We start from the raw sequence: 22,996 nt of genomic DNA, 5'->3' as shown, positions 1-22,996 counted from the left end.
ATATTATATATAAAACTAACACAAGTAGACCCTGAACACTGGGAAGAAGAAGGCTGACTAGCTACGAAATTTAGGACCTGAGGGATGACATGGTAGTGAGTTCCCTGAGTTTTCATTTTCTCTCAGGGATCTCAGACTGAGTACTAGAGAAGTCAATAATTCAGAAATGCCAGTGTGTGCAGACAAAAAAAAAAAGCAAAATTAAACATACACACATATGCATACAGGCACACACGCATGCTCAAGAAATCTTTGTTCTTTTTTACCAAAGGATCAGTCTAAAAAAACAGAAAAATTTGAGACAATAACTGTTTTATGCAGCCAAACATGACAGAAAGAACTGTTGCCCCTCTACCACCTAAAAAGGTGGAGTTGAAAATCCCAAGGACGTTAAAAAACCAAACAAACAGACAAACAGAGACTCCTAGAACTAATAAGTGTGTTTCAGTCAGCAAGGTCACAGGATACAAAATCACAGAAATAAATTGTGTCTCCACTATAAATTAACATGTACAAACTAAAATAAAAAATACAATACCATTTAAAATCATTTAAAAAATGGGGAAATACTCTGTTGTAAATTTAACAAAACATGTTCAGGAATTTTATGTTACAAACTACAAATTTACTGATGAAAGAAGTCAAAGAAAATCTAAATAAATGAATGGATTTTCTGTGTTCATGAACTGGAAGACTAAATATAGTAGATGTCAATTCTTTCCAAATTGATATATTAGTTTAATGTAATTCCTATGAAAAAATACTAGCAAGATTTTTTATAGCTATAGACAAGTTTTGTTTTTTTTTTCTGAAACTTATATGGAAAGACAAGGTACTCTTACACCTAAAAGAATTCTGAAGAAGAATAAAATGGGAGGAATTATTTTATCCAATATCAAGAATTATTATATCACTACAGTATTAAAAACTGTATCGTATAGGCAGAGCTAGACTTCTGGATCAATAGAACAAAAGACAAAGCTCATAAATAACCCCACAAAAATCCTAAGGCCAAATGATATTTGACAAAGGTCCAAAAACTGTTCAGGGGAGAAAGGACAGTTTTTTCAAGAAATGATGCTGGGCCATTGGATAGCCATTGCTGAAAATATGAACCTTGACTCCGACCTCACATCTACAAAAATTAAGACAAAACAGATCATAGATTTAAATGTAAACTATAAAACTATAAAACTTTGAGATGATAAAATAGAAGAAAAAATTTTGAGACCTAGGGCTTCCTAGATGTGACACCATGAGCCCAACTTATAAAAGAAAAAAATAATAAATGGAACTTCATCAAATTTAAAAATGTTTGCTTTGTGAAAGACTGTTAAGAGGATGGAAAGAGAAGGTACAGTCTAGGAGAAAATATTTGTAAACCATACATCTGACAAAGGATTCATATCTGGAATATACAAAAAATTCAACAACTAACGGTAAGAAAATTCAATCAATTAAATTGGAAAATGGATAAAAGACACGAATAGACATTTCACTGAAGTGAAAAAGTGGATTACAAATAAATACATGAAAATTTATTGAACCTCACTAGGCATTAGGGAAATGCAAAGACCATGGTGAAATAGTACTACACGCCTAGTAGAACAGTGAAAAGAAAACATAGTGATAATACCAAAAGCTGTCTAGGATGAAAAGAAACTGGATCTCTCAGACATTTCTGTTTGAATTTTAAAATGGTACAACCATTTTGAAATATAGTTTTGCAGTTTTTTTTTAAAAAAAAGAGATATACATTTACTATATGACCTAGAAAGCCCAGAGAAATAAAAACATGTCTATACAAAAAGTTGTACATGACCATTTATAGCGGCTTTATTCATCATAGTAAAAACAACCAGAAGGGCTCTAAATAGGTGAATGATTAAACAAATATCTATACTGTGGAATATTGCTTAGCAATAAATAAGAATAAACAAATGATACATCATCTACTTCAAGGACATTATGCTGAGTGAAAAAAGTCAGTCTCAAAGGTTACATTAAACATATGCTTGAATGTACAAAATAGTGGGAACAGAAAGCAGGTTAGTGGTTGCCAGAGGTTGGAGGAGGGTTGAAGGGCATAGGTGTGAAAATTAAAGGGTAGCTTAAGAGAAATCTTTGTGCTAATAGAATACTTTGACATAGTGATTGCAGTGGTGGTAACACAGACTTACACATGTGATAAAATGATGTAGTACTAAACACACAGGTTGTACCAATGTCAGTTTCCTGGTTTTTATATTATACCATAGTTATATAATATATAAACATTCAGGGAAACTAGGCGAAGGGTACATGGGACCTTGTGGCGACTTCCTCTGAATATATAATTATTTTGAAATAAGAAGCAAAAAAAATGTGTTTGTGACTTAAAGTGTGTATGACTTTGAGTGATGTTATAGTTTCTATTAATTGAAAATAAACAGGAAAGTCATAGCCATTCCAAATTTTTATCCAGAGGAAATAATTACTATGTTCACTAAGCAAACTTAAAGGGACAATCAGAGACAAGATCAAGTTGCTTGTATGATTGCACTTCATGGTAACTGCTTGCTCAATGTATCTCTTATAATTCTCTCTCTCTTTTTTTCTTAAAATGCTTTATTCTCTTGGTTTTGATGATATGACACTATCCTCATTTTATTCATGTTTCTTCTTACAAAATCTGTTCTCTTTTTAGTATTCTTTCAATTGGTGGAGATACTAGCCAGCTAGTCACTCAGGTCTTAAATCTTTGACTCATTAATTTTTATTTCTTTCCCATCTTCACTTATTCTCCCTCTTCCTGTATAATCACTCATCAAACCCTGTTGACTTCACTTTCTAGCATTTTCCTTACTGCCATTTTCCTTGTTTTGATCTTAATTTTCACATACCCGAATTACTGTAACATCTTCAACATTCACTTACATACCTGCTATCTTATTCTTCTTAATCCCATCCTCCAGCAACCAGACAGAGTGGTCTGTGTAAAAGGCATTTAACCCTGTCATCTCTAGCTTAAAGCCTTACAATGGTTATCCATTGCTTACAGGAAAATTTGAAGCCCCTTAACTTGCCAACCAAAGTTCCTGATGGTCTGAGCTCTGCCAACCTCTGCAGTTTAACTCTTCTTCATAGCTTGACTAGCTTGAATGTTGTCTTTGCTTGGAGTTCTTATACACACATATATACACCCACTTATGATTTTAAAAGTCAGTTCAAGACTTGAGCCTTCCAAGAAAACTTCTTTGACTCTCTTAGGCTAGGTCAAGTTCCCATCTCTGTGCTCCCCAAATTGCTTTATCACTTAGATTGTGCCTATGGTGTAAGTGTAGTCTTACTTTATAAGTAGAGAACTGTATTAACTTATCTCGAGGTCTTAAAGGTTTATTTTTCTTATTTTCTTATTTTTATAAGGTATCTTGTGTCATCTGGTTTCTCTCATTCATCATTCATTCAAATTCAATAAACATTAGTTAATTGTATCTATATAGAAATTATGTTAGAGATAGGAGATGCAAAAATAAGTGAGATTTGGATGTCGCCCTTACTTATATTCTATATTTGTGGTCAGATGAAGAAAACAGGACAAGACTCTCTTGAGTAAATTAGCAACCCGATCTCTTTTTGATAGCATCCAGATGAGCCATAGAGAAGTGCTGTGTTGCTGATTCATGCTGTGGGAGGACTCACATGCTGGTGGAGAGGTTTTCTGTGGTCAGCACCATCATTCCACTTGCATCTTTTAGAATGTATGGAGCCGCAGACTTTTAGAGTCAGTTTGTGCCAGTTAATTCATACTGGCATTTCAGCAGTAAAATTGGCTACAGGGTGAGGCATTTGGAAATCTGAACTTCCTCAGAGTCACTGTTCACAACATAATAAGAGCCTTTTGGCAGTAGTTAGTTGGTAAAGTCAGAACTTAAAGTTTTTCTACCATCAGAGAATCACACTGCTAGCTTTCTACCATCATTTCCCTTTCCCCCATCTTGATTCTAAGCGTTACTCTGTTTTTATTGTTATTTTGGTTTTAAAGAATTAGGAAATATTATAGTAAAATATTGTAGGAACTATAGAAGACTAAAAGTGTTTGGTATAATGCCTGGTCCTTTGCAATATTAAACAATCAGTATATAGAAACAAAAAAGGATGTCTTTGCAATTTTGTCAGATATCAAAAGAACTCTTAGAAGACAACTCGGAGAAGCAATGCTGCCTCTCTTTATAATATGACAAAGAGCTAATTCAGCTTCTTTAACAGAAACTCAAATAAGTCCAACTCTTTAAAAAAGCCTTTATATTGAATGTGAAGGAAAAAGTGTCTTCAAATCCTGAGTTCAGCTTCCACTGGTTTCAATGGGAGCTGTACATTCAGAGCCAATGGCTAATTTTGGTCTATGTGTTTCCCCAGTAAGTTCTCTTGGGTGATCATTTTAGCTTTAGCAAAGTGTTTCCTCTGGCTATAAGAGCCAGTGTTTAAAAGTTTAAAGCAATGTGGATAGGCCAAAATCTAAATCAATATTTTGTAGGACAAATAAAGAGAAAAAAGATTTAGGCGACAGGCACATGGTATGTGCTTCAATTCCCTGGTAGGCAGATCAAGGAGGTTTCAACAAAAACTTAAAAATAAAAGAGCCTAAAAAACAGATGTTAACAAAACTATTCTCTCCCCCTCAGTGAGAAATGACCGCTTAGGTTTTCAGATCAAGACACTGGGGTCACGAAGGGAAATACCATTGTGTAGTGTCAAGTGAGATTTAAAGGGCAAAAGGATTCAGATCAATAGGCAGTAGCTTATTTATCTTCCTCAATGCCAATTATTTTAACATAGTTTGTACCGACTGTTTAGCTTTTAGGTATATTACTTTGGTTCACGTAGTAGTTTATATGGAAATTACATGGTATGAATACAGTGTTTTCTCCTCTTATCCACCTCTCCTGTTTCCTTTCAACTTCCTCTTAGAAGTTCCCTTACCGATAACGTTTGTGGGGAGGACAGATTGCCCAGTGATCTCTAGGGCTCTGAAGATTAGTTATTATCTTTTGCCTTCTGAGAATCTTGAGTGATGCTAGCTTCAAACTGATGACTGGAAAGAAATTCTACATTGAAAGAACATCCAAAAGCAAGTTCATTACAGGCCCAGTTTGTCATAATATTTGACTTCAAGATAACAGCAATTTGAGATGTCATGGTAAGAAAAACAAACCACAGGAATGCATAGGACCTTCAATATTATTTAAAATAAAGTTTCGTATAAAATGGTTTAATTGCTGAGATAACAAGTACATTTTATTATTAGGAAAATTTACCTTTTAAGAATATTTCATAATAACCGTAGTCATCATAAAAATAGATGAATTTTGTAGAGCGACTCATGTTCCAGAGCATGTTTTTACATATATGATTTCATGAACCTCTAAAGCAGTTTAAAAAGGGATTCCCCTGTTTTTTCCAAGATGTGTTCCTAATAGGTAAATACAAAAGTCCAAATAATGAATTATTTTAAAAATTGTAAAAGGAATATCCAGTGAGGAAAAACTACGAAGGTCTGAATCACAAAATAACCACTTAAAAATGCAATAATTTATATTTATACATATATATGCTATATATCTGTAATGTAATAATTTATATATACAGCCACATTTTTAAAAAAATGAAAGAAAAGTATAGCGACTTCAAGTTACAGAAAATATACCATAGCAATATCTGGTGGTGGATTTTCCTTGAATAAGTAAGGGTTACTGACTCCCTGAAAAGGTGTCATAGGTACCCCATAATCTGAATCCACTGTCCTTTCTATTTTCTTCTTCTGTGGAAACTGAGAGTCTCCTGAATTTCTTGGTTCTATTTTTGAGATACTAATACATTACTCTATAAGAAAATGCATGTGAAAGTACTTAAAATATGAGTTATTTTTCATTCTAGATGATATCTTATACCATTTCAAGGTACATTTCTAGTAATTTTTGAAGCTTCTTACTTTCTTCCCTTTCTTCACCTTTCGATTTGTATTCTGTGTTTGGAATTATGGAGGCTATGCAAAAATGTGTTCCGTCGCTATTCTAGAAGAGTTCATTGCCACATTAAGAAGAAGGAACACATACATACACACGAAAAGCTACATTATAAAATAGTATGTGACTGGAACAGTAGAAACTTAGTAAGCAAATCAGAGGAATTCTTCACACGGGGGTAGAAGAACTACTGTGGACTATATAGAAGTTTCTAAAAGGTTTCGATCGAGGGAATGGTGAAAGCACTGATGCAGGAGTGAGTGAGGAGTAGAAGTGATAACAGAGAAAGGAGGAGGCAAACAAACACCACTGCTTAAGACATGGAGGCAATAGTAATGAATGTGTGCATGAGAGACAGAGGTTGATTAACCTGCTGGTTAGCTGGACAGGAGAGGAAGGTTTATGTTAAATGACTAGTGAGAACTGGTTGAAAAGAAGGTTGGGGCCCATCTATGGAAAACAAAACGTTAAGCTGTAAAGTTGAAAAATTCTTTGGCAAGATGGGCAACTTAGGTTTCTGAGAAGGGACATGACTTGGTGAAGGTTTTTTAGATAAATAAATCTCACAAGAATGTTCAGAAAGTAAGACTAGTATTTAGAGAGAGCAATTAGGAGGAAGCCCCAAGAAGCCAGGAATCAGGTAATAAAGATCTAGACTTATTCCAGCTATGTACAAAACCCACATATTTCTGTGTTTTGGAAACACAAAATTCCCTGATGTTCCCCAAGAGTTCCTCAATGTCAGTAGCTTTAAACTGAATGAGACCCTTTAAATTTTGCTGTAGAGATTATGGATGTATCTATATCATTAACTAAATAAATATAACTGGTATGCAGGCCAACTTAGTTAAATGTGGGATTGCACAGACTAGGAATAGCAGACACTCAACTTAAATGATTCTTGAAGACTGTAAGTAAAAGTTACTACCTTATCTAGGAGGAAAAGGAATTTTGGAGACTGACCAACTTGTCTCTGTTGGATCCTCTTTACTTTCCCTCAGGCCTTGTTTTTCCACAAATTAGTACAGAGTCTGTATTCCCTGCCCCCCGAATTCCTTCATTGGACTGCTTGTCAATGAAAGAAGACTTCATGTTGCCTTTCTTGAGAAAACAGAGGGGCAGCCAATCAGTGCGCCTGCTTACAACTTGATTAACTGGCAGCACATGGCTTCTTGTTTACTTTTCTGGGGCTGGTTTTTTCAAGGAATTATTACAGTGGAGTTTAACTAAATAGGAACAATGGCTTTTCTAAATATTGGTGAAGTTGACATCTACAGAACTTCAGGATTAGTAGAGATCTGGGTGTATTTTCCTTTTGATAGTTATTGTACTCCCTGCAGTTCTATTTTTTGTGGTCCTTATTGTTCTCGAATGTCTCCTTAAGTTAAGATGTTGTTTAGGAGTTGGTAGAGCTGGCAGACTCTGACATTACATGCTGTATTATTCATTGTTTGGTGACTAGACTTCATATCTGTGGTAAAAATAAACATGATGCCTCTCAGCTTACTTCAATCCATTCAGAACTCTCGTGAATGGCTTCCTGTAACTGTGACTCCCTTTAAAGAATGTATGAAGAAGGAGGAGGAGGAAGAGGGGGAAGATCAGTCTCAACCATGAACCACATGACATAATTTTTAGAAGCAGGCTGAACGGCAGTTTTAATTTTCAGAAGAGTATAGCAATTGCCTTAGTGGCACTCTAAACATAGTTATTTTTTCTTTGACGACAATAGTTTTCCTTCACATTCTCTCATTTGGAAACAGTCATTTTTATGCGTAGACATCACAGGTAAAAAACCAGGTTGTAATTTTTCTCATCAAGATGGAAGAACTGATTTCTGGCCATGCTGATGTCAACTTTACTTCATAAACATACCAGTAGGTGTTGCTATACTAGCACTAATGTGGGTTCGATAAAACTAACTGGTCACTTTGTAGTGAGTGGGTCCCCAAATAATTTTAATTTGTCTATTCCTTCTCTAAGATCAAAACACTGCCACCAAGTGCTGAAGGCCTGATGGGGTTATTTTGATTGTAAAATAAGTTTTTAAATTAAGATCTTCTATTCTGTCCTGACAGTTCAAGACTGGAACAGGATTTCGTTGATTTTATAGTAGTTAAGGTATTTTGTCCTTTGGGGGAGCAGCAATAACAAATTTGTGTAACTGGAGAAAAGAACATATTTCTCTTTCTAATTTCTGTACTTCATTTATAATACATGTTATCATCACCCCAGTGTCCCAAACCCACACAAAAAAATAGGGCAGGAGAGTCTCTGCCTGGTATAAGCTTCCAGGCATAACCTTTGAAACATGCTCTTGTTTGTCAGAGAAACAAGTGATTTACACAAGACTCACAGTTTAACTCTTCACAATATACCTCAGGATCTCAAGATGTTTACACTGAAAGTATTTTCATATTCCTATGTGTAGGCAGAAACAAATGATTTCCTTGTATTAACCTCTGTAACCCCACTGTCTGTACTAATTAGGCAGAAACAACAGACGCTACTTCTGTTTTTGACTTAAATTTGCTAAGCAAAAACTAAGAATTTAGAAGAGAAAAATATTTGCAATTTTTTAATTCAAAGATGAGGTTCTTAAAATTAAAAAAAAAAAATTCTAGCAATTGATTCTTAGGCAATAAGCCAGCCATTTCAATGTGTACTTTAATGGAAAAAGGAAGAGTTTGTGTACATTATACTGCTTTTGCATCTAAAGTTTCATCAGTTGTACAAAGTACATGAAATGGAACAGTGAAAATCTGAACCTGTCAGAACAGCTTTTTTAAAATTGTTAAACACAGTAGAAACCTGTATACTTTTGATGAAAACTTGTGCTTTGATCTGAAAACTGTTTAAAGAATGTGAATGTGTATTCTGATAAACAGTGAAGGAAAAAAAATAAAGCTCTAGAAGGAGATAAGAGAGAAGTCTGGGGGAAATGTGAAGCTGTTATATTTCTGTTTTCACAGTTGCAACTGTTCAATAATATGAAGCAGTAACAGTTTATTGAGCTTTTAACAGATATGGCTGAATCACATGAACCAAAGAGAACATGGATTTTTCTATATATTGCTCAGTACTCATTTAAAAATAATCTTTAATAAAACTGAAATACTTCTGTTGTAGAAATCTCTTTGCACTTTCTAAATAGCAAAACACTAAAGCATCTTGAAGAATAGGGTTCAGAGCAAAATAAATAAATCTAAACATGTTTCTGTATTATTTTATAATAAATTTTTATTGATTTTTAGAGTCTCATGATTTGCAATTTGTGATCTTTTTCTTCTGCCTTCTTCCCTCTCTCACTCCTTTGCTTCATGCTATCTTTTTTTCTGTCTTTCTCAGTGGTATCATTTGGCAGCAACTTTAATATATGTTAGATAGCTGAGTGCGATTGCACAAAGTAAAGGAAAAACACTCAAACAGTTTTTCTCCCTGTAGAGTTTCATTATTGAAATACTCTGAAGTCATGGGTGGTGAGGGTGAAAATGTAGAGATGTAGATTGGTTGGTAATCAACTCAATGTTTGTAGTAACCGGAGATGTAGCATGCTAATCATTCGCTATACCATCCTATGGAAGCTGAGTTTAATTCAGCTAAATGGCCCATGATACTGACTTCACTCCCCTTCAATTCAGTTTCTCCCCTCTGGCAACTTCTTAATCAGAATTCCCTACTATTTAGTAACTAAATTAAAATCTTTAAATTGTGGGCAACTGCATATAATGCAATGATATATCCATAAGCATTGAAATTACTCAGAGCATGCTATGTAATGAACATTCTAACATAATAATAACAATGTTAAGCTTTGGTATGGGAAAATAATCTGGTTAGACATGGCAAGAAAACAAAAGATCACTTGTCTTTATTTCTGAAGAAAAGATTTAAAACGTAGGTGCTTTGCTCAAAAAAGTGCTGATTTAAAAGGAGGTAGGTATGAAATTTTTACTCAAATAATAATTAATTATATTTATGAACTGATTGCCTAATATGTGCTAAGCATTTTACATATATGTTTTAATTTATTTTTTATTTTTATTTTTTATTAATATCTTATTTCATTTAATCTTCACAACAGTTTAATGGGGTACATACTGCTATTAGTCACTTTTTACATTTTAGAAAACTGAGACTCAGATAGGTGAGGTAACCTGCCTACAGGTCACACAACTACCCAGTGCAGGAGCTAAGATTCAAATCTGGGTATGCCTGACTGGAGTTTGGGCTCTTAACACTATGTTATGTAAATATAATCAGAATATACTTACATATTTAGTTTTTATTATTTTTATTTATTTTGCATGAAGTGTTTATCATGAAATATTATCGAATCAAAGAGATAATCGAAAGTGTGGCATATTTGTCAGACTTTCTGTTCTGCAGGTATTTGTAATGGAAAGTCAAGCACTAACACATAAAACTGAAATGGTAGGTCAATAAAATGCGAGACTATAAAAGATTAGAGTAGGTAGAGGTAGTGCAGGAAGGCTTCCTAAAGGAGGCAAGACTTTTACCTGAATCCTGTACAAATACAGAGGTATCTGAAAGTTGCCAAAATAGATTAGTAGAAGAACATGAAAATATTACTAAAGGTGAATGAATTGCTATCAGGAAAAAGTGAGGCAATACACTAGCTCAACATTTTCCACCATGGTTACACATTTAGGGTGCTTATTAAAAATACAGATGCCTCGGCCTGACTCTTGACTAATTTTTAAAATCTTTGATGGAGAATCTTTGGCCATGGTATTTCTTAAAAGCTTTCTAGGGGATTCTAATGTACAGTTGGTGCCGAGAATCACCAATAAAGCTGTATTGGTGTATTTGTGTTGGGATCAAGTAGGAAATAAAATTGAGTGGGCACTGTGAAGCCACAAAGATGGCAGAATTCTGATGTTAGACTTGATGGCATAGACATGAGTGTTAATGAAAATTTCTGAGCAAGAGAGGTCAATTCAATTCAGTTAACAAGAACAAAAGCTTATGTGTAAGGTATTGTAGAGGGACATGACCAAATGAACAAAATCTGATGTCTGCTCTTTAAAGTTTCATAAATATGGCAGAAGGTATACCATGAGCTGCATTAACACATACACATATTAAGGACTAAAATAGAAATGCAGAAGTCTTCTGAGATTACTTAGGAATACTCTATTTTTGGTTGTGACTATCAGAAGATTTAAAAAAGGAGATAACTGTCATTCGAATTTTGACCCAAAAGTGAAATGAGACTTTTGAGAGATGTGAGGAGAAGGGCATTTTTGGTATAAAAAGGAACAGAGCTCAGAGGCCTGGATTTTAAATGGGTGAGGACAGAATGGTGGAAGTTGCAAGGAGCTGGATGAAGAAAGAACACGAGAAAGGAAAGCTGTGAAGCTACAGTTCTAGAATGTCCACCTGAAAGTCCAAGTGTGGCCCCTGACACTCTAAGTAATGAACTCTACGTTCGTCCTCAAAAAGATGGCCTTTGCAACTCATGATAGAAGTGAAATATAGCTTAAGATCGGGTGGTGGAGAAAATAGTAAGAGAAGGAGGAGCCTGCCTTCGCAGGATGTTAAATGTGAGAAAAGGGATTATGTTTAATGTGTCATGCATTCTTATGACTAGTAAATTGCTCAAGGTCATGTAGTTAGTTGCATGTCTCCAAAGACTTGACTAGACTAGGACCAGTATACCATAGTTCTTAGTCTTGCCAAGCATCAGAATCACCCCGAGGACCCAGACTAATTTAGTATTATTAAGTGGGACCCAAGAATATACTTTTTAACAAGTTCCCAGGTGACCATGATGCTGCTAATCTGGGGACCATATTTTCAGAACTATTACCCAGAAAGTCGGGTTTGAGATATTGCCCAGAAATATGTATGTTTTTTAAAAGTTATTCTTAGATGATATTTTCACCGGCCTAAGACAAACATTGTGCTTTTGCTTCTTCAGTTCCCCTAGATGATTTTGATGTGCTCTCTTATGCCCTCGGTTCTGCCAAATCCTATTCACCTCCCAAGCCCTCAATTGAAAACAAAAACAAAACCAAAAACTTAAAATGCAAAATTAACACTCACTTGTTATAAAAGCAAATAGAAAGACTAATAAGAAAACTTAACTCTTCCTTTTTCGCTAAACCCCTATTCTATTCCCTAGAGGAAAAAATCCTTAACCCTTTTAGCTATTTAACTTTCTGTGCTGCTATTTTGTGATGAAATATTTTAGAAACTACTTCGTGCCCTGAACATGGGATATAGGCCCCTAACACTCATTTCCCTTGTCTTCTCTATATAGTAATATATTTAGTCTGATTTGATTAAATAGTTTTCATTAGATTATTTAATTAGTTTACAGTTTTCATTATTATGGATATTTGAATATTGTTCTCTCTAGATCTAAGTAAGTCATTTTTCCCATTTTATTTTTTACATATATTTGGTTTTTTTTCTGGTCTTAAATGTCTTTTTTTTTTTTTTCATTATGGCTTCCTTATTTTTCAAACCTTTTACCATATCAGGCATTTTTTTTCAAGTTGTTAAAATGTTTTAAAAATGTCTTTATTACTCAGTCTTCATCTTTTTGTTCCTATGTGGGATGGTAATCACAAAGCCTGCTGTAAAGTAGTAACCTTAGAACTTCCTCTAATACCTTTCTGGTTTGAATCAACTTATTCTTTCTGGGTTTACTTTTTGACTCCTATGTTTTGGTTTACTCCCTTCTTTTACTGGAGCACATTTTCAAATAACTTCCCAAGAATAGCTGTGTGAGAGGACAATTGTATGTTCTTGCATGTCTGATAATGTCTTTATACTTAGATAGTTTGTTGATGGTTTGGCTAAATTCTACAAAAATAAATGTTAAGAATTATTTCCCATCAGAAAAATGAAAGCACTGCTTCTTTCCTTCCCCCAATATTTGGTGTTGTTGAGAAGTGGCTTCTATCTTTTTTTTTTTTTTTTTTTTTTAGGCAAAGCAGCCCTTGGTTGACCTCATAGATTGCAAAGACCTTGTCATCTTACAATCCCTTATTTTTTTATTTTTTATGTCTACAACACCTGGTCTTCCTAGGTGGTCTCCCATCTAAGTACTAACCAGGCCTGACCCTGCTTAGCTTCTGAGATCAGAAAGGATAGGGCTTGTTCAGGGCAGCATGGCTGTAGACAAGAAATGGCATTCTAAATTCAAATTTCTCTATAAGAGACCTGGATATTTCCTCTTGCAGGACATTTTTAGAATCTCAATTTTTTCACAGTGTTCTGAAATATCACTAGGACATCTTCTGGTATGACTATTTTCATTTATTTATAAAATTTCTGTTCTTTCAGTAGAGTGTTTCAAGTTGGAAACCAATTTCATAAACTTTGTTGATTGATAAGATTAAGGAAATGAAGGAGAAAAAAGATTCACACACATTACTGATAGTAGAAGCCTTGCTTATTTGGTAAAATAACAGCAGTACTGGCAAAGATAGTGAAATTGGGAAGGGGAAGGCAGTGAGTGAATGTAGTGAATATTTGTCAAGCCTTTTTGTTTGCACAGAATCCTCGAATATCCTTTCTAGTTTGAGAATATTACCTATATTTATCTTATTAGTCCCTCTCCAAAATAATTTAGACCTGTTCTACTTCAAGTCATAGTACAGTATAGAATGTTAGATCATAGAATTTGAAACTACCACAACCTTCATACTCTTTATTTTACAGGACAGATCTTGGAGCTAAGTTTGACTATAAAGACTGGCAAAGATTCAAGAATTGACAAGAATGAGGATTAGCCTAAGGTTACTTTCTCTTTGGTTTATTAATGAACCGAACAAATCAAAAGATGTACACAAAATCAAGGCACAATGAGTGTATGCAACTTCTTGATGCTCACTTCGTATCAGTTGAGGTGCAGGCTAAGCTGCTATAACAAAGTGGACCTAATCTATAGTGTTTTAAGAGTGATAGAAGTTTATTTTTCTCTCATGAAAAAGTACATAGATGAAAGATACAGGGCTGTCAGTGTAGCCGTGTCACCCAAGGTTACTCTAGTTGTCACCATTTCAAAGCCAGTGATGGAAGACAAAGAAAATTCAAAGCAAATTGTCTATACGAAGGTTATTCAGAAGAAATCCTTCCCATTCACCTTTGATAGGCCTACATTTAGTCATATGACCACACTTAGCTACTGGAGAGGCTGGGAAACATAGTTGGTAGCTGGGTACCCATTGCTGTTAGTTCATTTTAAATTCTTCAGAGTCTTGAATAAATAGTTTCCTCATAGCATTAGTTAGGTGTTTCAAATGGGAGAACTGAGGCAATAAAACAGACAAGCAAAATGAATACTTAATGAAACATCACAACTTATTGAATAAATATGAGAGAGATTAAATACGAATTTACAGAGGCATCTTTTTAAAATGACAATTCTATTTGGGTGCCTGTTTGAGTTTCTACCATTTGGCAGTTTCAGCCAGTCTGTGTCTGTTGTCTCTGGGTAATTAAAATTATTCAGCATCAAAATCTTAGCTCTGAGACCAGAAAAAAGAATCTAAGAAGCATTCACTGATAGTCTGATTCAGAACAACTGCTTTTCCCTTTGGTCTATTCATGCATATTTCAATGGGCATTAATGTAAAGTACCTCGTGAGCTCTCTTCTACATGAAATCCTTGTTCTCTGCTTGGCAGCAATCCTGGCACTAAGTTCTAAATGGTCATTCTGGGGTGGTAAATCAGTTATCCTCAGCCGATGTGTCTAACAATGAAGAGATTGCTGGAGGCAGGTGGTGTTGTGAGGCCTAATTCTGTTGGCATTAAGTGACAATTCGTATTTGCTACAGGAGCAGTAAATTGCACTGTTTTAAAACAGGAAGTCTGAGTTAAAAGCTGTGTAAAACCATTATACTGTAGCCAGCACTCCAGGCTTTTCTAATTAGGTCATTTGGAAAAAGATGACCTTTTAGTTACTGTGCCTTTTTTGCTGGGGACACATGTTTCTAATTATCATTTGTATTTTACTTTGCCAAAGCTGTCGACAAGTTGAGTTTGTGTGTGTGTGTGTGTGTGTGTGTGTGTGTGTCCACGCGAGCGCGTGCACACACACACACACACGCTATGAAGTTAATAACATTTCTGTGTTCTACATTGGGCAAACAGAAGAAGCTGGGAACAACATGTACAGTAATTTTAATGTCAAAGCAACCAAAAGTTGTATGGATTTGAGTGAAGAATATACTAAAGGACATTTCTGATATCCCCAGTGTTTTAGGCCAACTTGACTAACTTTGTCTGAAGTCACTGTGTCAATATTTCTTCTCTTTTGGGCTGACAGGTGTGAATTCACTGCATAAGATACAGGGAGAAATGAACTTTGGTCCACACGGTTACTGGAAACATAATTGCTGGTCATGCTAGAAAATCTGTCCAGGACCAAAGCAAAAATCTCATCATACTCTTTTATGATTCACTTGTCCTTCTGTATTCTGTTTTTGGAGTGTTTAGAAATGCAAACGAATACTGTCTTCTAATGACCACTTCTTCCAAAAGAAGTTCTGAATAAAGGGACAACATGATTCTCTGTGGTTCAAAAATATATTTTATATTTTAGGATATAGCCCAAGAAGCAAGGCATTCGCAATGGCTGGCTTTTCCACTGACTTCCTTTCCTGTTGTGGGGAAAGTTTCTCAATGTGCTATTAGGTTCCTCACCTGAAATCATAGAATTACAGAGCTGGCAGGCCTTTGAGAAGTCTTCTAGCTCGTGGTCTGCCTGGAGGCCTTTCTTAACTTAAACTCTCTTGGAATATAATGGTCTCCTCTTTGCTTAATCTCTCACGAGGGAGACTTGACAAGGAAGGATGGTACTATCTAAATGTTTAATATATAAATTACACTGGCAGTTTGAGGAAAATGTATGGAAGATGATTTGAAGTTTATTATGAAACTGCTAATAATTTATTCGATTCAATTTTCTTAGAAGTTCTAGAGTGGGTAATGATGTGTCTCTAATGGAGCTGTTTCAGGTTTGGAAAGGGCACTGGCAAATGTAAGCTGGGTAATCTTTATGCCCTAAACACAACAGATACTAGGACATGGTGCTTTAGAAAAGTTTTTTTTTTGAAGGCTTGGGGGTATTGAAAGAGAAGGACAACGTGAAAAAGGAAAACTTAACACTGGTTCAAATCTCACCAATTCTGGATGCCATCTGCCATGCACATTATTGGGAACATCCTTCTGACTGGGTCTTCTTAGCCCAGTGACATTACCTACTGTGATATTGTTGGGGTTCATTTTATTTCCTTTATAAAGAAAACTCCTTCAAATCATTCCTGGAAATATGGGTCGTTTGTTCTTGCCTGCATCCTCATTTCTCACTCTAGTCAATGAATTTAAGTGGGAGTTAACACCATACTGGTTTCCACAGTGATGCTGTTGCAAAGCCATCATTTGGCCTTAGAGTCTGAAATTCCCTAGTTCAGAAAAAGATTTTGGCTTTTCTTTTGCATAAAACAAAAGACTATTAAAGTAATTTCCCCCAAACATGAAGCGCTCTTTCCCTAAATTACGTTTGCTTTTGCCCCTAGAACAGAGTTTCTTATAGTTGACACTACTGACATATTGAATTTAATAATTCTTCATTGGGGGAGATTGTGCATTGTAGGATATCTAGCAGTATGCCAGTAGCATCGCCACCCGTCATAATAACCCGAAATGTCTCCAGACATTGCCAAATGTTCCCTAGGAGGCAGAATCACACCTGTTGAGAATTGCTGCCCTAAAACAACGGGCACAAACTGAAGGAAACCTTTAAAATAGCATTTTTGCCTCTATCCGGATAACTACCTGTACTACACATTAACTGTAATGTTAATCAAAAAAGTAAGCTCCAAGGAAGAATTGTGTGTGTATGTTTGTGTGTGTGTGCATGCATGTGCACGTGTGTGTGTAGCAGTTTACCTCTATTATGCTGAGAAAAAAATGAACTGATTTATTATCTGTACAGTACTATCAACTAATACAGTAAAAACACTGAGAATTCCTTACTCTATACTAAACTCACTAGACAGCCAAAACATTAAGACATGTATAGAATTATACATTATCTTTCAAAAGTAATAGAAATCTACTTTTATTTTTACTTTATTTATAGTGAGAACCTTGCTTATATGACATTAGGTACATGTCTTTTCACTATCATATCTGGTGGATATGTCAGGGATACCTATTCTCTATGGCCATTTTTGTGATGCATGCTATTTTTGGAGGCAGATTATACCTGGAGGGAATGAGGGCAGAGTCTGCAGCTGAAAGTGGCTGGGCGTTGATTTCCTCTGATTATGACACATTACTACTGTCTGCTGCTTTGTAAAATTCCCACCACTTGGACTTGGCTGATGTTTCAGCTTTGCTGGTGAAGCAGTTCATTTGCTAGAGTGGCTCACTGGGGTTATCTGAGTTTTGGCCTTTATTTTAGTTTGACTCTAAAGAGCAAACAGTTTTTAGGGTGGCTATTGTGGTAATTGGGTAGAGGTGATGCTTTGTCTGCCTCCTTGAGTCTTTGTAGATTAGACCTGGAACATTTCTGAAAGTGAATGATCTAAGAATTGGGCAAGATATAAAGATCTTATTTGCTATGTAGGCTTTTCCTGATGTATTTCATTTATGGTTTTACATCAAATATTGTCTCCTCTCCATGATCTTTTTATCAAATGAAGGAACCAAGACATATACAATGAAGCAATTACATGATGCTGCAAAGCAAAATAAGACTAAACATCCAAATGAATGGCAAGCACAGTAACTGCTATCAGAATTTGAAGGATTGGATTATTGTTGAGGATAAATTTAATATGGAAAGTGCTCCAGGAGGCTTTGGAACTTGAATTAGGCTTTGAAGGTTGAGCAGAATATAGATGGGCAGAGAGAAGAGTTTTTGCAACACAGATATTAGGTGTGTGCATATGTTAAAATAGTATGAATGACAGCTTGAAAATGGCATTAGCGTGGGAAGCTGCTAGGGAGGTGGCCCTGACAGAGAAGATTTTGGTAAATAGGAGTCAGGTACAAATTTGGACAAGTCAGATAGGGATCTTCCTGTGGTATTTAGCTTGGGAGTTTTTGGAAATTTCTTACAAACTTTCCTTCTGCAGCTACGATGACAATAGAATAACTAAAATCTAACTTGGGGTGGTACTCACTGTTTTAAAAACAAGTTTTATCTAAACAGAGTAACAGGAAAATTTTGTAATACTGAGGAGACAACAGGGAAACAAAAATTGATTTGTTAAGGCTTTGCTCTCTAAAAATGAACAGGCACTTGTGCAAAAGCAAAAGAAATACCTCATTTGTGAGTGATGTGCTTAAAAAAAAATAAGTGAGCAATTCAAGTTAATGTTCGTAGACATTGTGGATCATGGTTCAGATCATTTCACAATGCCAAGTGTTCAATAATGTCTGTGGTAAAAATTGGCCCCACTTACAAGAGATAGAACTTGAATATTGACTTTTATAAGCTCTTGACCTTAAATTGTCATATGCTGATTTTATAGATAAAATGAATGTTGGCTGGGTTGCTTCTAGAGTTTTAGATCAAGTTATCTTAAATATGTATTATTAACTCTGAAAGGCTGGGAGTAATGGTGGGTTATGATTTTTAATCCTTTATTTCCTTTTAAAAAAAATCTGGTTTGCTTTTTATGTGCTTTGAATTCTTCCACTTGAAAATTTGGTTTCATAAAATTCCAAAAAAATCTGAAAAAAAAAACAAACAAACAACTAAGTTCCAACTCAAAAAAGAAAACAAATGTTACTTCCAATCTTTACCTAAGATAATGCTTTAAAAATGATCTATCACTAAACTGACTACAGGAGGTATTTATTAAAACCCTGCCTTGTTGCAAAAGAGGTTATTTATCATTGGGGAACCTTCTTTCAATAGCTAATTATTTAATGATCCCACAGTGGAGACAATTGATTAGATTACAAAGGTCAAAAGCTGGAAAAATTTGGAGGAATAAAAAGGTTAGAGTAGGCAAATTTTTGTCTTTTTTTTAATCTTTCCACCTAGGCAAGATAAGGAGTTGGGAAGGAAGAAGAAATAGAATATAGATATCTTTATGAACAAGGTTTGATAGTAGAGTCAGTCACCTCACTGCCACCAACCTGAGGAATCACCTTCAAGTGAACAGTAGAGACAGCTTCCTTCTTATATGAGGATTTCTTTTCTTCCTTGTGTTGTTGAGAAACCTAGGAAAATTATTATCCTGCACATCAAGATGTGGCGGAAAGAGTACTGGAATTAGAATCAGCCAACCTGGATTGCATTCAGGAGCTGGGGACACTGGATAGGTCCTGTAGATGCTATGTACCATAGTTTCCTCTTCCGTTCATTGAAGATGTTCCTCTCAAAGGTCCCTTTTCTGCTCTAATTCCTTATTTCATCCTCTAAACTTATGCTTCCAAAATTCTTAGATGATTTCTATTTTATCTTAAAAATTTATGACGTTGTACACTCAATCTGTGTATGTTTGTCTTTATAAAAATATTTTACTTTTTTTCCTCAAGAGACTCACTTTATTTTTTCCAGCATTATTGAATGTTTTTAAGTTTAAGGTATACAATGTATTGATTTGATACACTTATATTTTGCAAAATACCATAGTATTAGTAACAAATCCATCAAGTCATATAGTAACCATTTCTTTTTTGTGGTGAGAACATTTAAGATTTACTCTCTTGGCAAGTATAAAAATAACATTTAAAATTAACCAGTCCAGTGGCTGCTGTGATAAATGGGCCTCTCTTATCCTGTGGCTTCTACAGTCCCTTGGCATGTAACAGTGTAACCCCAAAAGTACTTTAGTTTGGGGGACAGGGGATTAAACATTGTGAGCTCTTTTCCACTCCTATCAATCAGAACAGGGTAGGTTATACTGTAGTAAGAAACAATGCCAGGATTTAGGTGGCTTAAAATAATACAGGCTTATTCTTTCCCCACTGGTCAGCTGGGGAACTCTGCTCATTCTCACTCAGGCCTGAGGCAGAGGGAGGTTCTAGCTCTGGACTCTCATGACCCGTAATGGGAAAGGCAGGACAGTGGAGATGTGGTGAATAGTTCACTAGCTCTTATTATCACTCACATTTCATTGGCCAAAACAAGTTATAAGGCCATGCCTACCTGCAAAGAAGAATGAGGGAATGCCATTCTAGAAAGTTCTGGAAGGCAGAGAGCCAGAAAAATTTGGTGAACAGGACTAATGTTTACCACATCATCTAAATACAAGAATGGGGCAGAAAGAGGTGCATGAGAGACAAGGACAGTTTGGAGGTGTCACAAGATTACCTGCTGCCCTGGAGTCTTCACAAAATAAATGTACACAATGAACTCACAACTAATTTGTGTTTTCCTTTTCTATTCACATATTTTGATTCACATTATTTTTCTCCAAAGAGTGTATGAGATTTTGAAGACTTCAATCATATTCTAGTCCTGCTTTCCTGAGGTTACTTTTAGAGACTCCTTTGATTGGAATTCTGGGGTTTTTAGATCCCTTTGGCCATGTATGACTGTTTCCTGTATGCTTTTATCTCACAGATGGTTAAATATAACCACTGTCTCTGGATTTTACTAGCTTGAGTCTAAAATAACTGCATTAGCTCCAAGTTCTTAGAGGTTACCTCATTATTAAAAGAAGAGGGCATCCCCTTTCTTTGATACACATGTTTTGCTCCCCACAGAAGGAGGGAGGTCCCTGAAAACACAATCACTTTGGAAATGGGCTCTAGCCAGTCTACCTAGAGCCTTTTTAGTTGCCCGGGGTCTCTGACTTCTGGTGGGGTCATATCCAAGTGCCAAGCCAGTTTTACATTTCTTCCTCCTACCTACAGAAGGTCTGTTGACCATTAGAGAATATTTTCTGAGCATATTATTTGTAACATGGTTCCAGGCACTACAGAAAATCTGAGGTAAACTGAGCCACTTTTCTTTTTGAGGCTCTAAAGATATTAAAAAATAAAGTAATGCCGAAAAAGGATGATAGAAACTGTGATGAACTTAAAGTTGTTGGGTAAAATACTTCTTTTTAAAACTCTTGCCAGTATATCTATGAAAGTCTAGGTATAATCTCATTGGAGATAGATATCATCAAAAATGTAAATTGGAGTCTTGTTTTATGTGAGGCTCATGCCAAATGGTTCTCTTGGATCCTCCATTCCCACTATCTCCATGATAGGTTCTGAGAGTACGTGTAAGACATTCTGTCTGCCCTTGAGACACTCAAAATCAATTTGGGAAATCAGTATTAAAAATATAATACAGAAACTAGTACAGGTGGGTATATAATAAAGTGCTTAGTTGGCAGCAGATACTATGTATTTTTGAGTTTAGAGAACGTAGGGATCATCCTGGAGTAATCAGGAGTGAGTTCAGGGAAGAGTTGGGATAAAAAGATAAAAGGATTTTAGGAAGAACAACACAACAACAACAACAACAACAACAACAACAAATATTGACTTTTTCTTATAAATTTACATTTAAATAAAACTGGCTCAGCTTTACCACTTTGATTTGATGGTTCATCCTCATCCCCAAAAGCCCTCGGTCCGAACTCTTCTGAAACTCTGTATAATTTAAGCCCTGTGTTGCTGTCCCTTTGAAATAGGATAATATGTGAACCGACAGCCACCAGGGATGCAGATTTGAGAGCAAACAATAGACTCTGCTCACTCTTCCCTTTGAGTCCAGGAGAGAGCTAATAACTTTCTTTCCTGGGCATGCAAAACCTAGCAGGGGATGTGCAGTGTGGATGGCAGAGTTGATGCAGGCAAGCCTTCTGGAGGGGCTTCTGAAGCTATCCTGTCTTTGAAGTGAGTCAGGATACCTCATGTGGAGCTATTCTGAGCATGGTGGGACCAGACCCACAAAACATTCTCGCTGTAGCGGGGTTGTGAGCATCCCCTACGGCTTCCCTTTTGGACAGCAGGAGCCTGGGGAGCACACCCCATGGAGTCACCAAGTCTGCAAAAGCAAGAGAGAACAGTTACCACCCATTGAATCCTTCCCACTGTGGTGCCGACTGGAGGGGGGCTCGTCAGACTATATTTTCTTCTCTTCTAAGAGGACATATTTTTTTTCCCTCTTAAAACCAAAGTTAGAATTTTTGTTTGAAAATGAATTCTTATACTCTGGTTTTAGTTAGACATTTCCATAGGGAACAATAGAACTACAGTACATCTCTAATTTAAAACTGCATTGTTGATGAAATCTTGAAAATAACAAGACTAGGGAACCCAAACATCTGTTACTTTCAATATTTTCTCCTTCAACTTGCAGCAAACTTGTGGCACTAGTCTTGGAATGTAGGCACTGTCTCTGATCAGTATTTTGGGGGCTTTTGGAATGCACAAGAAAATATAGATAAGATTCTCTGCTCAGAATTTATAATGCATTGCAGATTGCACTGTGGGTTTCTGAAACAATGAAAAATTGTGGTTTAAAGTAGTTCTGAGGAACAGCCCAGCTCTTCGATGTAGGGTATTTAATGTTAGTCACAACATAAAGCTTAAGTTCAAAATTTGTGCCTCCCTCCGATTACCACACATCAAACTAGTTGAAATGGAGACAAAATTGCATTTCTCCAGGGGAAAATGCAATGCTATTTTGATATCAAATGTACTAGAAACAAAGGTCCTTGTTAGCCATGTTGGGTGTGGTGCCAGGAAGTTTCAGTGGAGTTGGCTGTGGACCAGGTGTGATGACTGAGCAGGGTTGCTGTTGTTATCAGGACTGGGCTTGGTGGAGGTGAGGGCCAAACTCCCAGCACTTACTGAGCCTGACAGCAGGTTCTGGGCAGCACACCACATGGAGTCACCAAGTCTACAAGAGCAGGGAAGAACAACATCTCTACAAATTTCTAATTGTTTAGTTGCTTACTTTATCAGTACATTTGAAAAATTTCTGAAATCTATATGTATCTTAGGCACAAAGGAAATGTTCTTTTTCTTTTTGAATCTTTAGAAA

The 22,996-nt window shown here is 35.8% G+C and overlaps 1 long non-coding RNA gene and 1 pseudogene across 1 annotated transcript in view; one reads left to right on the top strand and one right to left on the bottom strand.

The window, feature by feature from the left end:
* LOC120612518 (uncharacterized) overlaps nucleotides 1–22,996 on the top strand; it is a 534,137-nt gene that overhangs the window by 150,380 nt on the left and 360,761 nt on the right. The window lies entirely within an intron of this gene.
* Nucleotides 13,041–13,159, bottom strand: LOC120612604 (uncharacterized; annotated as a pseudogene).

Source organism: Pteropus medius, unplaced genomic scaffold (genome assembly GCF_902729225.1).
Source record: "Pteropus medius unplaced genomic scaffold, Ma_sr-lr_union100, whole genome shotgun sequence".
NCBI lineage: Eukaryota > Metazoa > Chordata > Mammalia > Chiroptera > Pteropodidae > Pteropus > Pteropus medius.
Note: the sequence above shows the minus strand (reverse complement) of the source record. Positions and strands in the feature narration are given on the sequence as shown.